Here is a 7444-nt window from a genome sequence, read left to right as displayed (position 1 = left end):
TTGTTGAGGGGAATGGCCACAGGGGATCCCTGCACTGCCTGTCGGTTCCCTTTCCGTCCCCTGACTGTAACCCATTTGCCTTTTTCTTGTATCCGAGGAGTGACTACCTCCCTGTAACTCCTCTCAATAACCCCCTCTGCCTCCCAGATAATCCAAAGTTCATCCAGCTCCAGCTCCAGTTCCCTAACGCGGTTTTCGAGGAGCTGGTGTTGGGTGCACTTCCCACAGATGTAGTCAGCAGGGACACTAGTGGTGACCCTTACCTCCCACATTCTGCAGGAGGAACATTTCACTGCCCTGCACTCCATTCCCACTGTTCTAACTCCCGAAGTGACTACTAGAAAAAAGGATTAGGAAATAAACTATTTACCTTACCTTGTCAATCTGACTCCCACGACGTTTTTTTTAGGTTAGAGGTGGAGGACGGGTGGGAGACACTACCCGAGTAGTGTCTCGGGTAACACAACCATGCAAATATAACCTGTTCTACTTACCCTTCCCAGAAGTCCTTTGCTCGCTCCTCCCTCGCTAGCCTGAAGGTAAGAAGTTTAAATATACTTACCGGGCTTCCTGACAATCACCTCACACCAACGTCACCTCCTCCCGGCTCTCGCTGCTCCGAAGTGGGATTGACAGAGTTCTGTAGGGGTTCTTTATTCTGTTCTTTCATTGTATGCTTTTGTGAATAAATTTCTGTCTGTTTTAAAACCTAGTAGTCAACCTAGCTAACTTATGCTGGGTAATTCTCACTTGTACAATTACAGAAACAAATTGCTCAGTTATGGTCTAGGTTGTCTTGTCCATAACACTAAAAACAAATCAACAGGAAATGACAAAGTGAATGGACAGCAAAGGCAGCTTGTAAATAGACAATTATCAAAATTGGCTAAGCTTTGTATTCAAGAAGCACAGGTACTTTTGACTGAACCATTAAAACAATCTGACCACTGAAATAAAATAATTCAAACAGAAACACAGACATGAAAGATTGACTTCATAAAGTGAAGGATAATGGCAAGCAGCAATGTCACTTGACTAGCAATCCAGAGATTCTGGCGAATGGTCAGTCGGCACAGATTCAAATTCTACACCGCAGCTGGTGGAATTTAAATTCAATTAAAAACAAATAAAATTGAAAGCTAGTGATAGTGAGCATCAAACTGGCATTGATAAAGACCTATTGGCTTCACTCACTTATTTTAGGTTACATGTGACTCCAGACCCATAGCAATGTACTTGGCTTTTCCTTACCCTTTGAAATGACAGAGCAAGCCACTCAGTTTGGGCACAAATAGGAATATGTAGAAAATGGTGGCTTTGCCAATGATATCCAACATCCATGGATGTTTCATGGCTATCGCCCAGCATTGAACAAGAAGAACTGGAAAGCTGAACACTTTTTCTTTTTTTTATTTTTCCTGTTTTTATATTCAGTGGTTTATTTTTCTGTGTTTTAAGGTGGAGTTGGAGAGTGGTCACACTAAACAACAGTTTTCATTGTATTTTGTAATAAAATACATGGGACAATAAATAATCAAATAAATCAAATCAAAAAAACTGCTTACACAACCAACCAAGTGAGAGAAAAACAGAGTCAACCTTTCAGGTCCAGTAGTCTGCTTCTTCAGAAGTTCTGAAAGAAGAGTTATACTGGTCCTGAAACATTAACCCTGTTTCTCTCTCCACAGATGCTGCCTGACCTTCTAAGTTCCCTGGCACACTCTGTGTTTGTTTTGATATTTTGCTTTTAAACAAAATAAGACCATGATTCCAATACATCTGGTTCAAGTTATCATGTCTCTTGGAAGTGCGAGTAGCAAAACTATTTCAGAAAGTAAAACTCATTTAGCACCCTGATGAGGCTAATACATCCAGAATGTCCTCACAAAAACATCCTTATCTGTTAACAGACCATTCATAATGCAAAAATATAGAATCGATATAAGATTTAAGATCTTACCATTAAAAAAAATTGATTGTTATTTCTTACAATAAGAAGTGTGTATTAAGAACAGAAAGAGTGGAATTGATAACTGAGGGTGGAAATGATCACCATAAACAGTTAAATAAAGACAGTAGTCCTCCAGGGTGAGCCTTGATCATTTTGCCTTACCTGAGTGTTTTCAGTCAGACAATGGAATTAAAGTGCAACAGAGAAGCTGAGATTCACATAACTCATACCTTAGAATAGACAAAAGATATATTCCAAAAGGTATATTCCATCAGGCACTTGTTTTTCTGAAACTGAAGGAGTGTCGCTAAGTAACACTAGTTAATAAATCATCCATTACCAAACATAACTCTGGATGATAGAGCTGCCTTCAATTCCATATAACAAAATATTGTTACCAAAGTATTTCCTACAACAGAATGAAGTAAATTTTTAAAGTGTTATTCAAGCAAAAGCCTGCAGATGTAAATTATTTGCATATGTTGCAGCAAATATAATTGAGCCTAATATATTGTGACCTGCTAAAGAAAAACTTAGGGCAATCACACATTGATTAAAATTCCATTTTTCAGAAAATACAGTTTTTTTCCATGAATTTAGGATAAGTAAAAATTAACAAGGAGAACAGATTATTTTGATTTTCTTTTTTAAAGTGCCAGTATATATTGGACAAAGAAAAACAGGATAATATTTCAACACAAAATTGCATAACGAACCTCTTAAAATGCAACAAAAACAGAAGTTGCTTGAAAAGCTCAGCAGGTCTGACAGTATCTGTGAAGACAAATCAATGTTAATGTTTCAGGTTGAGTGACACTTCCTCAGAAGAGTCTGGGTCCGAATTGTTAACTTTGATTTCTCTGCACAGATGCTGCCAGACCTGCTGAGCTTTTCCAGCAACATCTGTTTTTGTTTCTGATTTACAGCATCTGCAGTTCTTTCGGCTTTTAATTAGTCTCCCGAAATGCAAGCTTTTTAAAAAATATATGATTGTGTTAAATAAATGATTACATGAAACAGGCTAGGACTAATTTATTATGGCAATTTCTCTTGGAGAAAATTACCACAAAAATATTGGAGTTGTACATTTTCTTGGAGATTTTGATTAATGCACTCTCTCCTCTCATGAAGACATCAACTATGGACTAAACTAGGCACTGCCTGGTACTGCTCAAAACAAATCTGAACTTCATGAGTATCAAGATGACATAACATGGGAGGGATTTATCATTATTGAGTGCAATTTTTTCCCTCATTGTAAGGGAACATTCACAACAATAGTTGCTAGAGAGTGTTCATCCCTAACCCAAGACGAGTCAGATCCAGAAACACTTCAATGGTTGTTTTAATTGAGATCAGCTGACAGCGTAGCCATTAGACAGAACCTCAGACCTTTCTGTCCTCTGTAGGCATTCCATAAACTGTCTTGGAAGCTTAACTTTAAACTGCGGTTACCATTTTTGACAGAAAATAAATGTTGAGATAAATGTAAGAGCAACTTGTCAATAGTCTGAATAGAAAAATGTTTTATTATCTTTCACATGCTCGTAAGTTATTATATGTCATGTTATCCAATGCTAGGATCCCAGCTGTTGGTGTTACTGGGCATGTCAGATCCCACATTGAAATCTACTGTGGTAGATTGTAAGTTACAGTTTTTTGCAGTTGGGTTATCATGGTCAGAATTTCAAAACTGAGATTGATAGATTTTAATCAGACCATGTTTAAAAAACCAAAACAAGAAGACCACGCTAAGATATAGTTCATGATGAGGAGGTGCCAGCGTAGGACTGGGGTGGACAAGGTCAATTTTTTTAAGAGAGTTGATGTGGTTGTGGGTGACCAGATGAAGGTTTCCAGGATTATCAGGAGGATTACCAAGACTTAATTATGAGGCAAATAATGGTAAGGGTGCTAGTTAAGATTGGCCAATAGCTATAAGGGCTCACATTTTAAAATCATCAAATAAACTAAAAGGAGGTTATAAATAATTAGTATTCTCTGATAAAACCAATTATTGAATTGATTCTTGTAATTATTTTCATTGAAGTTGAATATTAGCTGGAAAATAAACAGAAAGAGTAAAGCAAAGAGGGACTAAGAAACAAAAAAAATGAAACATCCTCACAGTTACAATGAACCCAGAGATCTGTTTGAGCCTTGTGACATTCCATGATTCCATAAAACTTTACGCTGCAGTTTGATTTTTTTCAGAAGCTTTAAAACCTAAATGCCTTGAACAAGTAGAAACCAACTACTTATTTTTAAGGATCACTATATTACACCACCACCTTCTCAAGGGCAGTAGAAATAAGCAATAAATGCTGACCCAGTCAGTGACACTCATACCTCATGAAAAATCATTATAATCCCTGTTTAGATCTGAATTTACTGAACAATTCCAGTGGATAAGATTTCCCCTTTTTATAGTTTTTCCTTTAACAATCAAATCAAAACCAATGCACGCAGGGAGCGTTCACTCAGAGTTGTGGTTGTGTTCCTGAATAACCTAATGTTCAGCAAAATGACTTGAAGTGAATTGTTGTCTCCCTGTTAAACTGAGAGTTCGGTTCCTTCAGATTTTGCTTGAAATAAAGAGTATACAAGTTGAAAAACTGTACCATATATGTACAGCACTGCATTTTGAGCTGAAATGATTTACAAAATTAAATGGATCATTCAATATAAAAGAACTAGAATATACACCACTGAACAAAACGGCTTAAAATTTAAAACATCAGCTCGCCTGTATTTTTAAATGGCGTGGCCCCATCTAGTGACAAAAGTTAGTCAGTGCAGAATTTAATTTAACTTGTTCCCATGCTATGACCCAGTGTTATGTTCTCCCACTCTAATTGTGCAAAACCTCTGTACAAGCAGGGATTAAGAGATCCATTTGCGTGCTACACTAAGGACAGAGAATTGTTGATTTTAATGCCCTTGTTTCATCTGATGATTCCTCCTCATATCCTTGTAATTTATATTCGCGCTCTTGCATCTACTTGCAGTGGGGTAAGGGATCAAATGGTCTGCAGGTTGGATCCCAAGCAGCTCAAAATGGTTTCCCAAATGGCAAAGTAGTGCTCAAGGAATATTGCCAAATACCATTCTGAAACCATAACAGCTGAATTGGGATGTCTCCTACAAACTCTGCAATCTACAACTCCATCACAAACTCACCTGCAACTGTCCCCAAAAATTGAGACAATGAAGAGCATTTCTCGAGTCACTTATCAAGGTGGAGCAGTTATGAACATGAACAAATGAAAATAAAATCCATTGTTAATATGGAATCCAACAGCATATAATTTCCCATAATAAGGAACGGTAGTAAAACGGGCAATCTGTAGGATTTCAATGCACCAAAGGGAGAGGTGGATGTGTCACATGTTTCTCTGAAAGAGGAGACCATTCAGCCTATTGAGCCTATGCCAGCTCTTTGCAGGGCAATCCAGTCAGTCTGAGTTTAAGGCTTCTACTCTGTCACAGTGGTCATACTATTTCCCACAAGGGTCCATCCGATTTGGAACTCATTCACCATCACCACTTTCATCAACCTTATGGAAAGTATAATGTGGCTTTGGAGTGGATGGCAGTGGACAACTTATTCCCCAAAATGGAGACAGAGAGATCAAGGAAAGGAAGGGAAGTGTTGGAAATAGACAACGTGCAAGTTATAGAGGAGTGAACTCGGAAGCAAAATGAACACATTTTTCAAGGTGCAGGCGGGAGCTTATAGCAGCACTAAAACATCATCAATGTATCGAAAAGAGAATTGTGGGAGGGGGCCAATGTAGGAGTGGAACAATGATTCAGCCAAGCAGAGGAGAGTGGTGGTGGATAGGGATTGTTCAATCCACTTGGCTGAATTTGTTCTCTCACTGAACAATTTCTCGTTTAATTTATCTCACTTGTGCCAAGTCACAGGAGTAGCTGTGGGCATCCACAGGCTTGCTTCTTTATGGGGTATGTGGAACAAATCTTGTTCCAAAGCCACTGACTCCCATAACTACATTCACTAGAGACTTACATACCCTACATCCTGTAAGGATTCCACACCATTCACCCAGTTCCTTTGCCTACATCATATCTGTTCAGGTGATGCCACCTTCCAAAATGGCTTGCTTCTGCTATAACTGTGATTTGCGGGCCCTCAACTGCATCTGACCTATTACCTGTGCTTCCATCCTTGCTCCTTCACATTACTCACAACAGAATGATTAGGTCCTTTGTCTTCACTTTTCCTGCCACCAGCCTCCGCATTCAAAGGATCCTTCTCCAACATTTCGGAAAACTCCAGCACAACACCACCACCGAACACATCTTTCCCTCACTCCCCCGACTGCATTTCACAGGGACATCCTAGTCTATTCCTTAACCTCCAACATCACCTCAGAAAGTGCAACACCTGTCTCTTCACCTCCTTCCTTTTTATATGCAAGGACCTAAACAGTCTTTTCAGGTGAAGCAGCATTTCACCTGTACCTCCTCCAATCTTGTGTGTTGTATTCACTGCACCCAATGTGGCCTAAGCTACATTAGAACATAGAAAAGTACAGCACAGAACAAGCCCTTTAGCCCACGATGTTGTCCCAAAGATTATTCCTAATCTAAAATAAAATACCCTAACCTACACACCCCTCAATTCACTGCTGTCCATGTGCATGTCCAGCGGTCACTTAAATATCCCTCATAACTCTGCTTCGAACACCACCACCACCACTGGCAACGCATTCCATGCTTTCACAACTCTCTGCATAAAAAACCTATCTCTGATGTCTCCTCTATACCTTCCTCCTAATATCTTAAACCTATGACCCCTTGTGCCAGTCAATCCTGCCCTGAGGAAAAGTCTCTTGCTAGCAACTCTATCCATCCCTCTCATTACCTTGTATACCTCGATCAGGTCATCTGTCTTTCTCCTTCTCTCCAGAGAGAAAAGTCTGAGCTTAGTCAACCTCTCTTCATACAATAAGCCCTCCAGTTCAGGCAGCATCCTGGTAAACCTTCTTTGCACCCTCCCCAAAGCCTCCATATCTTTCCTACAATAGGGAGAACAGAACTGGACACAATATTCCAAGTGTGGTCTCACAAGGGTCTTGGACAGCTGCATCAAAACTTCGCGACTCTTAAACTCGATCCCCTATTAATGAAGATCAAAACACCATGTGCTTTCTCAACAGCTCTATCCACTTGGGTGGCAACTTTGAGGAATCTATACACTTGAACACCAAGATCCCTCTGTTCCTCCACACTGACAAGAATCCTGTCTTTAGTCCGATATTCAGTGCTAAAGTTTGATCTTCCAAAATGCATCACTTCACATTTCATAGTCATGGAGATGTACAGCATGGAAACAGACCCTTCAGTCCAACACGTCCAAGCTGACCAGATATCCCAACCCAATCTAGTCCCACCTGCCAGCACCCGGCCCATATCCCTCCAAACCCTTCCTATTCATATACCCATCCAAATGCCTCTTAAATGTTGCAA

Source organism: Chiloscyllium plagiosum, chromosome 10 (genome assembly GCF_004010195.1).
Source record: "Chiloscyllium plagiosum isolate BGI_BamShark_2017 chromosome 10, ASM401019v2, whole genome shotgun sequence".
Lineage (NCBI taxonomy): Eukaryota > Metazoa > Chordata > Chondrichthyes > Orectolobiformes > Hemiscylliidae > Chiloscyllium > Chiloscyllium plagiosum.
Note: the sequence above shows the minus strand (reverse complement) of the source record.